Genomic DNA, 12,354 nt, shown 5'->3' on the forward strand with positions numbered 1-12,354 from the left:
ACTGTGAAACCGACTACACTTAATGCACATGAGTGTTATGGTGATGCAGTGCACCCAAGGATATTTACAATATGTGACAAGCACAAGGCACTAGTGCTGAGAGCTCTTGCATAATATTTTGAAACCTGAGATGTCTGCATTGTCAAATACATCACAAATTTGAAAGAGTGCATATTTATTTCATAAGATGGGTCAGCAGAGTGAATTTAAATTGGAAAATTTTGTTTGAATCTCTCCATGATACTACACTGGATGTAATCAACGTCTATCTCTATTTATGTATTTCCATCCTAAATGAGCAAATATTTGAGCCTCTTTTTATCTAGTGATAAGGCAATCTTGTATAGAGATTTTAGAGGTTTTTTTTTTCAAAATAGAAAGACACTAAGAACCCATCAAACCTGCTTCTAACCATCTTCAGTGTATTTTGCCTTCAAATTAAAGTTTGTTGACCTTTTGATCTTTCCAGTCATAAGACATTAAAGGACAAGTCCACCAACAAAAAGTTGATTTTAATAAAAAGAGAAAATTCCAGCAAGCATAACACTGAAAATAAGAATGATACTACATTCTAATGTTTCGCTTAATTTCACAAAACAGTTAAATGCACATCCTAGTCGGTATACGAATGAGGAGACTGCTGAGGTCATCAATTATTTATTTTGTATTTTATTATATGAAATATGATATATTCTAATTTTTCTCCTCATTGTTACTTGAAACAGCGATTAATTCCTCCCTGAACAGGTTCTGTCAAGTTGGTCCTTATTGTCAAATCTGTAAAAAAATGAAATATTGTATAATTCAAACAATAAAAACAAAAGAAATAGTGAGTGAGAGGCATCATCGTTTGTCTTATTTGCATGCCATTGAGTTGTGCATATTACTGTTTTGTGAAAAATAAGCAAAACTATAAAATGTCATAACTTTCTTATTTCACATCCGATTTTGATGAAATTTTTCAGGGTTGTGCTAGTTTGATTTTTTCTCTATTCATTCAAATCAACATTTTCCTGGGTAGGGGTGGACTTGACCTCTAACAAGAGGTCAAGGGTATGGTGTTGCACACTTTTTTGTTCAGTGTAACAAGAAACAATTTGACATGACACTCCATAGGGTTAACACAATCAGGGCATATAAAAAATGACCTCTATTGACCCTATTTTATCCCTAATATGGTCCAGATGATCATTAGAAATTTCACATCAAGTTGAAAGTTGTTCTTTATGAAAAACCAGACTTGGCTAATTTGTGGAAGTAGCGTTAAATCATGGCATGCCAGCTGACTAAATGCTATAAAGAATATTTTTACCAACAAGTGGAGCCCCTCTGGCAGTCTCGCCTGCATGATGCGATTCAATATAGCAGCAGGGCAGAGTTTGAAAATGACTATAGAATAATCATCCGCAAAACACACCATTGATATGACAATGGAATACTATGTTCCTTGACCCTTAATGAATTTGACCTTGATCGTATGACCTAAGACTTTTGCAAGATGATCAGTGATACTTGATTACCCCAATATCCACATTTCACTTATAAACTTTCAAAGTTATGGCAATTCAACAAATACCCCCAATATGGCAAAACTTCATTGACCTTACATGACCTTTTACCTTGGTCATGTGCCCTGAAACTCAGACAGGATGTAAAGTAATACTTGACTATCATTATGTCCAAGTTTCATGAACTAGTTCCATATATTTTCTAAGTTATAATGATATTTAAAAAACTCAGACCGAATCCAAAAATGAAATTGACAAATCATATACCAATAAACTACATGTACTATACAAAATTTCAAGCTTTATGCATTTTCACCACTTAACAGCTGGATATTTGGCTTAACAATAGCTCCCATTATCAGGCTTTGAAAATAGACTTTCTTGTAAATGATAATTTCTTGAAATCTAGGGCTTTTTACTATTTTCCATCATATTATATTTCCTGCTTATTTGGCACAGTTTTTTGAAAATATATCTCCAATCAGATTATGTGTACCCATGCAGTTTTCCTGACATAGCAATTCAGAATCTGAAAAGCAGAAAAATTACCCCCTTTTCAGTGTACAAGCCTATGGAATCACAATAACACAACATGACGTCTCGGTCTTGGGGCAGGAGAAAGGCAATGGTGAGCCTTTTGTCCTATTCCCCCACGAAAGCCGTTAATTTTAGTTTTTCTTTAATAAGCAAAATACTCAGCTGTTAAGTGGTGAATATGCATAAAACTTATACTGTTGTACTATGTAGCTTACATATTTCCCATTAGTCAAATTGCACTTTTAGCTCCGGTCTGGGTCTTTAACCTTCGGTTAAGATTTCAATGATGATGGGCACCTAGAGACTCCCTCTGCTATGCAGGCGAGACAAAAATTAGCATTCTAGGAGCTTTATTAAGTGAATGAGAGCAAAAAGTATGATTTCATGAATGAATTAGCATAATTCCTTCATATGAATTAAAATACATGAATTTAGTGAAATGTACCGATGCAACTGCTTAGATCATGCCATTCTCTACAATCATGCAAATTTTCCTTGCGATCATGCGATCTGCGGCCAAGATCTTAAGAAGGACCATGATGACCAAACCCCCACCCCTGGGGTTACAAGAATACAAAATACCCCAGGACTTTGAAGGTAACAAGCAAAATAAATTAGTAAAATAAACAGCAAATTGAAGGGATGGTCCAGGCTAGATATATCTACTCGATAAATAGAGTAAAATTCACAGAGCAAAATGATGAAAATTTGATCGAAATCGGATAACAAATAACGAAGTTTTTGAATTTTAAAGATTTGCATTATTCCGGTGAAACAGATCTAGGCATGTCTTCATGAATATTCATTAGGTGGGCTGATGATTTCATATCCCCACTTGTTCTTTTGTATTTTATTATATGAAAATAGGTTTATTCAAAAATTTTCTACCAAGAACTAAAACAATTGGATTGACAACTGAATAAGTGCATCAGTTATTTATTGCCGCAACTTATTTCATAGTAATGGAACACATCATTTACACATGTATGAAAAAATGAAACATTTATGATTTCATGTAATAACATAAGAAAAGGGAAAGTGGGGATGTGACATCATCAGCCTACCTAATGAATATTCATGACAATGTGCATATAACTGTTTTCATAAGATATTGATAAACTTTAAAATTCAATAACTTTGTTATTCGTTTTCCGATTTTGATGAAATTTTCAACATTTTGCTCTGTGAATTTTACTCTATTTATTCAGATATAAATATTTTCAGCCCGGACCATCCCTTTAATTTTTGCTTATATTTGGAATTTTCAGGTGCCAAAGTATTGTAGTGATATGAATAACAGGTGCAAGCATAACTCTTGGGCATACATGTAGAGCCTGAAGTGAATGATAAAAAGTTACAGGTCAGCCTGTATTGTATGCCTGCACCAGGCAAGGTGCTTATGAATAGACACATTCTTGGTTTGGTTTTTAGGGTGTGTCCTGAACAGGACCATCGATACATGTATGTATTGAGAGAGTAGACAACATGTACCATGCTAAGTAACCTGGCAGTTGACTCTTCATGCTCTTCAACCTTGTACATGTAGTTGTATGTGAACTCGGTTCTTGTAAAGTCTGAAGACTATATTGGAGTTAAAAGCTGAATAAAGTGAATATCAAAATAACTTTCTGATCTCTATACCTGTATCGTTATTTTGTACCCTGTATATTTCAGTATCAATGTGCAAAGTTTGGTGAAAATGACAAGGATTTCACTCTAATTGTGGAACGTCCTTAAAGTAAACTGAGCTGCAAACAGTTAATACATGTATACAAATACATATATATATGCAAGTTGAAAAATTCCTTTCTATACAATAGATGCAGTGCAGGTAATGATTTGTGAAATTAAAGTATGATGTTCATCCTTCATACCAGAGGTGAAAGTAGGATATTATGCCTTCCTGCCTTGAAGCCTGTTACTGGGCACACATGCATTTGAATATAGAATACAGGGCGTCCCAAAAAAAAATGTCCCTCTGATATGCGGCCAAATTACTTTAAAAATATAAATCATTTTCTCAATGAAATGTATGGAACTAGGAAGCTCATATCATGTTCTAACTTTTCTAAAAATTTCATTTGTCTCGCTTCATTGGTTTTGAATACACAGTCTATTATGTAACACTAGTGCTTTTCAGCCCATTCCAAGTTTGCATGCATGCAGTTCTGCTGTGTGTTCTGCACTTTCTAGCATATCAACCCCCTTTGAACATTCTGACCAAGGAATTCCCTGATCTGACCAGGGAAATCTCCATGACCTAACCAGGCTCATCAAATCACAATCTTGAGCATGTTCAGAAGGGTAAAAACAATATTTGACAGTTCATTTCATGTTTGATAACAGGAGATGCACAATGATTAGGACAACTGGTCGTGTCTGTTAGTGTTTCATGCCTAATTCATGCCTAATACTGCACTTTTGTTTTCATTACTTTTTTTTTTGTTAATAAGCTACTGTGGTTAAAAGACAAGTCCACCCCCACAAAAAGTTGATTTGAATAAAAAGAGAAAAATCCAACAAGCATAACACAGAAAATTTCATCAAAATCAGATGAAAAATAAGAAAGTTATGACATTTTAAAGTTTTGCTTAATTTCACAAAATAGTTATATGCCCATCCTGGTGGGTATGCAAATGATGAGATTGATGACATCATCCACTCACTTTTTCTTTTGTATTTTAGTATATGAAATAGGGAATATTCTATTTTTCTCCTCATTGTCAAGTGAAACAACGATTAATTCCTCCCTGAACATGTGGAATGAGCATTGTTTAATAATATATGATTCAGTCACGTTGGTCCTTATTGTCAAATCTATAAGAAATGAAATATTGTATAATTCAAACAATAAAAAACAAAAGAAATAGTGAGTGAGGGACATCATCGACTGTCTCACATGAGTTGTGCATATCACTGTTTTGTGAAAAATAGCAAAACTTTAAACTGTCATAACTTTCTTATTTTACATCCGATTTCGATGAAATTTTCAGTGTTATGCTTGTTGGATTTTTCTCTATTTCTTCAAATCAACATTTTTCTGGAGTGGACTTGACCTTTAAGCTAATTCAATGTAACTTTTTGAAAGAAAAGTCAATTTATTCTCTGGTAAAGTTCCTTTTCGCAAAGGGTAATTAACTTATGGATTCCCCTTTATTTTTCAGCTTATTTTACTCATCCGTCATTCACATTTTCTTTCCAAGTTGGTGCTCTGATTCCCTCTTATCAATCATCAAACAAAATTAATTTGTATGTTTCTTGTCCTTCTGAACATGCCCAAGTTTATGATTTGATGAGCCTTTATATGATTAGGGAAATGTCCCTGCTCAAATCCTGGATGTAAAAATTGTGGTTAATATGCCATAGACAATGCAGAAATACATCAAGACTGCAAACTTGGAATAGGCTAAAATGCACCACTGTTACGTAACAGAGTGTGTATTTAAAACCGCTGAAGCACGACCAATGAAATTTTCATAGAAGTTAAATCATGAAATGAGCTTTCTACTCATTAACAATTATTTGAGAATACTACCTTTTAGAATTAATTCAGCCCGTTTATCAGAAGGACATTTTTTTGGTGACGCGCTGTACATGTATATTTATAGCACCTGATGAAAGAGCAGCAAAGCTGAATTGGCAGTCATCCATAAAATCGTCATTATCATTAAAAAAAAAACAAGAATAAAGGTGTAATGACTTACATATCCAGAGCAAAGCGTGGGATCTGAACACAGTATCGTTGTACTACTCTCCTGGCCTTGGTGATCTTCTCGGTGACTTGGAATGATGTGGAGACCTGGATCGCTTCACTGGAGACTTCTCCCTTTCCTTCACCCTTTCACATTCACGACGTTTCCTCTCTCGTTCCCATTCCCTCTCTCGATGTTCCCTTTCTGGTTCTCTTTCTTGCTGGGCACGATCCCTCCCTCGTTCACGGTCTCTATCTCTGCTGCTTCCACTGCTGCTGTAGTCACGTTGTCCAATGGAATGCTGACTGATCTGACTTGATGTGCATAGGCACCTATAGAAAATCAATTACAACCAAGCAGAAGAATATTGACATTGTACTTCATGCTTTTCAAGTATCATTAAGATGATAATTTCAAATGACTAAGATCGACTGATGCTTGAATCTACTATGTCACATCATTTGTGCACTCGTTATTATCAGCATAGGTCTCTTTTGAGGTTATGACAATTTCAATGAAATGCCTCAATTTTATTGGCTGTTTAACATCGTTTCCATGATTAAAATGGGTAACTGGTATTGAACACTAATAGAGCAACTTGCAAGAGGAAAGGAAATTATTAAAATACACATATCTGCTAGTTTATGACCAAAATTACAGTCCCATCCCCCCACCCCATTTCAAGCCTGCATATCTTTAATATTAGCAATCATTAGGTATTGTTTTGCCAATCAGAATTGATTATTGAAGTGCGATTGCTTATTCCCAACTTGAATTTATAACCAAAAATGAGGTTCCAATTCTCTAAATATGTCCTCTCCAAAAATATGGCAATTGACAGAACATGCAATTAAAAGGTTGAACCCCTACAAAAAATAAGTGGGTGACCTTATCAATGCCTCACAACTTTTAGGAATCATTAGCATTTCATTTGTTTACTACAGACACAAAAAAAAAATGATGAAAAACAAAACCATTTTTTTATTAGTCACTTTTTTTCATAAGACAATTTGGTCACCCAGATTGTAAAATGACCCACTATGCAATGTGTCCAGGCATGCCAGAATATGATAACCTCAGTACTGATAAAGAATTTAATTGAAAGATTTACTAATATTGCGCCTCATAGTCATAAAGGCTAATTGTGTGATACATTTTCATAAAAGATAAGCATAGCGACATGAGATAAAATGTGAAAATACAGGAGAAGACAATGGTAAATCAGGCAAATGTAAGCTGGAGGTGGGGGCGTTGCATTTAATTACATGTTTGAAATTGAAAATAAAAAAAGGAACAGGAGACAATAAGCAAGAGTGAGTCTAAAGATGAATGAGCAAAATCAAAGTCAATGCATAGCTCCATTCAGGAATCACTCAGCCTACACCATACCATTCAATAGAACAATTAAAGTGGTGTGCCAAATCAATTGTCCCTGGCAGAACAGAGATAAGTGAGGCCAGCTATAATCACTTTGCATTAAATCTCTGATTCCGAGAATGGGACATACATGAATCTGTAAAGCTACCAGCGATTTCAATAACATGGCATAGTTAAGTCCAACATTAATCAGCCTTAGTCCGAGTTATAATATACTAAGGTGTTATAAAAAGTGTGTATTAAAAAGAAGTTTTGACTTACCAAAGTACAGTTACTCAGAGGGTTGTTGTACAGCAGTTCTCTTGGGAATGTCAGCTTATCTGCTGCGTTTTCTAAATCATGGGATTGTGGGTCTGCACAGGTATGTGCACAAGACCCTAACATGTGCATTACTATAAAGTGGACATTGGGCAAGGGGTCCATCCTACCAGAGAGCCAGATCTTGATAGAGGCAGACATTTTTTTAGCACATACACTGCCGAGTAAGACTTGTTCTTGTTTCCTACATGTATGAACTCTAATATGCTTTTCACACTGCATTTCCTTAACCCCATACTATCCTTAACCCCAGACTATCCTTAACCCCATACTATCTTTTTTTCGATTCACACTGTCATTCTTAACCCCGTACTATTTGCTTAGCCGGGGTTAACGCCTTAACCCCGGGCAATCACACAGCTCATAAATATTGATGATTTTACCATACAGAGCGCGATTAACGTGCAATTTCGACTTCTGTGATTGGCTAATGCTTAGCCCCACTTTTGCTTAGCCCTGTTTCGTTTCACACTGCATCTCTAAGCACCGCAATTGTGGTGCTAGCACCACAATAAGCCGGCTAACCCTGCTTTTTTGCAGGGCCAGATAGTACCGTACTATTTATCGTGCTAGCCCACTTTGCTAAAACGTAGTGTGAAAACGAAGTGGGCTAAGCTTAACCCCGGGAAATTGGTGGGGCTAAGACCCCCCCTTAGCCCCACCAATTTCCTGAGTTTAAGGGAAAAAAGTGCAGTGTGAAAAGCATATATAAAGCATTATGATTTATTCAGCAAAATTATCAATATTTTTAAAATCTCCTGAGAAAGGGTTGCATTGCTATGCTAAACCACTTTGGTATCATTCATTATTGTGTAGTAAGTAAATATACCGATTCTATATATCCTAGAAAATTTCCAGGTAATTAGGCAGAGATTTGCTTACAATACAAAAAAAAAGTGAAGAAATTAAATAAAACGGGATGTGCGAAGATAAGTCACAATAAATCACTAACCCTCAAAGGATAATTGTGACATGATTGTAGATGGCGAATGATTCACAAATCTTTTAAGGGTCATCTGCAAGATCTTGGGAGCATCATAGCTCTTACGGGTAAATTCCCAAAGAATGCTATACTTCAATGCTAAGCTTCATCCCAGTCACCTGTTGGCACATAGGTCTCACAGGCAAATTTCTGGGGTGAAATGCTGATAGACCGAATAGCAACACCAATCCTCATCCAGTTGCTGAACAGGCTTTGATTAAAACCACTGTAGAAGTGCGAAGTAGGAGTAGAGGACTGTTTTACCTCCAAACTATTATTACAATGATCTCTACTCTCATTTCATTTTCAAAGTTATCAGCTGTTAACCAATTAACCCACAAGAACCTTTAGTATATTAGGTCCTATAGGTAAATTCTTGAAAACCAGAAAACTGTTTGGAAGTTTTACCTCCAAACCATGATAACATTGCTGGCAAAGAAAACGGGTACTCTTATACCCATTTTGAGGTTATCAGTTTTAAACCTACATGTAGTCACTTCGGTTTCACACTACGTTTTACCATAGGGGGCTAGCACAGTTAATAGTATGTTACTATCTGGCCCTGCGAACAAGCAGGGTGAGCCAGCTATGGTGCTCAGAACTGCAGTATGAAACCAAACCGGGCTTTGGTTTCATGTGGCGGAAAGTGATGAATATGTGGCATGATAGTTGACGAGAAACCTGTTCCTTCTCGTTCTGCCACATCCAGCTTTAGATATTTTACGAGGCAAAGGTGATTGTTAGAAATCAATAACATAAACAAGTGGAGCGCCTCTGGCAGTCTCACCTGCATTACACGATTCCATATAGCAGCAGTGCTGAATTTGAGAACTACTATAAAATAATTATTCACAAAAAACACCATTCATATAATGATACAATAGGCTACTACGTTCATTGACCCTATATTACATTTGATCTTGATCATGTGACCTAAGACTTGTCAGTGAGGCCGTTCTTATTACGCTTTCTAAAACTAGTTTACTGGAAACCGATTCAGGAAACCACTTTGGAAGATCGCTTTGCTAGCGTTCCCACTTGATCACACGAAAGTGGTTTTCAAAATCACTTCACGTAAAGCGCTCTTGTTGCTATGGAAACGCTCTCAGTGGGGCGACATGTTTCGCGCGAAATTCGAAACCGCAGCATAGGCATTCTACACCTGTCGTATGGAGTAGCGCGCTCAAAATGTGCGAAGATCGCTTACCGAAGAACGGTCGTGTCCTTACTTACGCTAAAACCAGTTTAACGAGGCAAAGCGATCTTGAAAACTACATCGCGAGGTGGTTTTCCAAACTGGTTTGGAAGATCGCTTCCAAGACTGCTTCGACCGTTCTCACTACGCGTTAAACTAGTTTCCACTAAACTAGTTTCCAGTAAACTAGTTTTAGGAACGTAGTGAGAACAGCCTCAGTGATACTTGATTACCCCTATGTCCACAATTCATATACTACATCCATAAACTTTGAAAGTTATGACTGCAATTTAATAATTACCTCCAACATGGCCAAAGTTCATTGACCTTAATGACATTTGACCTTAGTCTTGTGACCTGAAACTCCCACAGGATGTTCAGTGATACTTGATTAACCTTATGGCCAAGTTTCATGAACTAGGTCCATATACTTTTTAAATGTCACCAGCATGTGTCATCAGCAGTTAGCAAGGGATACCAACTCCTCGCCATAATGAAAAGAACCTTCACTCAACTCACAAGGACAACTCTGCCTCTGTTCTTCAAAACCCTAATAAGGCCCCACCTTGAATATGGGAGTGTCCTCTGGCATAGCAGATACAAAGAAGATGCAAGGAGGATCGAAAGGGTCCAAAGAAGGGCAACCAAGCTGGTTAGAGAGCTGAAGAACGTCTCATATAAAGACAGACTTAAAGAATTGAACTTGTACTCCCTGCTGTACAGGAGAAGAGGAGACATGATCTTCGAGCACCAGTTAATGCATAGACTTATCAATCTCCCCAAGATCACTTCTTCACAAAATTAGTAGGTAGATCAACAAGGGGACACTGCCTGAAGCTTCAGAAAGAGTACTGTAGAGTTCGCAGCAAGTCTTTTAGCAGAAGAGTGATAGATGATTGGAATAGCCTCCCTGAAAATATAGTCGTCTTGCCAACAACAGAATCATTTAAAAGGCATGTAGATAAATATTGGTGGGATCATCGCTTTGATCTACAATGACTACCACTGCTCTGCATGTGTACAGTAATAGATTCACCAGACTAAAACCATAGATGGAGTGACCGGGAATTACAGGCCACCGCCTTCTTCCTGTACCAGATGATGATGATGATGAAGTTATGATGACATTTAAAAAACGTTACCTTAGGTTAAGATTTCAATATTGACTCCCTCAACATGGTCTAAGTTCATTGACCCTAAATGACCTCGACCTTAGTCATGTGACCTTAACTTGGGCAGGATGTTCAGTAATACTTGATCAACCTTATATCCAAGTTTCATGAACTAGGTCCATATACTTTCTAAGGTATGCTGTCATTTTAAAAAAATAATATTCGGTTAAGATTAGATGTTGACGCTGCTGTCGCCGCCGCCGTCGGAAAAGTGGCGCCTATAGTCTGATACTGCACACTTCAACTTATTATTTGAAGTTTTAGAAGAATACCTGTAACCAGAACAAAAGCATATCTTTTTGGGGGTTTTAGACTGTCTTTCTTAACCCCATACTATTTTCTTAGCCGGGTTACACTGTACATGCCTTAACCCTGAACTCTAACACTTACTGAAGGATCCTGTTCATCGTTTTAAGACTTCTCGACTGAAATATTTAAATACTCTCCTACTCAATATTGATTTCATGGCTAAATGGTCTTAGGTGCCTGCCTTGGCACAATATATGGGGTTCAACAACTGGCAAAGAACTCATGCCCTAATGCAAGGTATTTAATCAAAATCCCACAAGCGCACATGCCCTTGGGCAGCATTGCGCATTTAGCCAGCAGGCTATACGCGCATTGCACCTTCATTTTTACTGATTGCAATGAATTAAATCGTATTGTGACGTCACCTCCTAAAGCCGTGCAACGGTACATTTTGGATGGTACGTCATGTGTGCAACGGTACAAATGTTTGACATTCAGCCTCCCATTTGCTCGCATACAACAACTTTACAAGCTAAGTAGGCATTGTACAACTATATATATCTGATATCTGTTCTGTTTATATCAGTGATGGCACCGCAAGTGCATCTGACTACCCAATTGATCGCACATATTTGGAAGGTCAAGTCTACCCCAGAAAAATGTTGATTTGAATGAACAGAGAAAAATCAAACAAGCATAACGTTGAAAAGTTCATTAAAATTTGATGTAAAATAAGAAAGTTATGACATTTTAAAGTTTTGCTTATTTTTTCACAAAACAGTGATATGCAAATATAAAGAGAGTCGATGTCCCTCACTCACTATTTCTTTTGTTTTTTATTGTTGTATTCTACAATATTCCAATTTTTACAGATTTGAAAGTAATGATCAACTTGACTGAACCACAAAATGTTAAAAGAATGGTAATTCACATGTTCAGGGAAGGAAAAAATTTAAGTTTCATGTGACAATAAGGAGAAAATTAAAATATTTCATATTTCATGTAATGAAATACAAAAGAAATAGTGAGTGGATGATGTCATCAGTAAACTCATTTGCATACTGACCAGGATGTGTTTACTGTTTTGTAAAACTAAACAAAAGTTTGAAATGTCATAACTTTCTTATTTTTACATCCTTTTTTGATGGAATTTTCAGTGTTATGCTTGTTGGATTTTTCTCTGCTTCTTCAAGTCAACTATTTGTTAAGGCGGTCCTTTAATGAGTGACAGTTTGTGTGGGGGAAAAATGTAACCAGCCACCACAAAACAAACAATACATCACCCAAAATTAATTTTGGGATTTTCATTGAGTTTATAAAAAGC

At 36.5% G+C, this 12,354-nt stretch overlaps 1 long non-coding RNA gene across 1 annotated transcript; it reads right to left on the minus strand.

Annotated features, from left to right (window-relative positions):
- Positions 1-704: 704 nt before the first annotated feature.
- Positions 705-12,134, minus strand: LOC135156790 (uncharacterized). Its single transcript, XR_010295819.1, has 3 exons — positions 7,376-12,134; positions 5,750-6,069; positions 705-777 (listed from the first exon to the last, which is right to left on the minus strand). It is a non-coding gene; the product is annotated as an uncharacterized LOC135156790 (long non-coding RNA).
- Between the last annotated feature and the right edge of the window lie 220 nt (positions 12,135-12,354).

Source organism: Lytechinus pictus, chromosome 15, assembly GCF_037042905.1.
Source record: "Lytechinus pictus isolate F3 Inbred chromosome 15, Lp3.0, whole genome shotgun sequence".
Classification (NCBI taxonomy): Eukaryota; Metazoa; Echinodermata; class Echinoidea; order Temnopleuroida; family Toxopneustidae; genus Lytechinus; species Lytechinus pictus.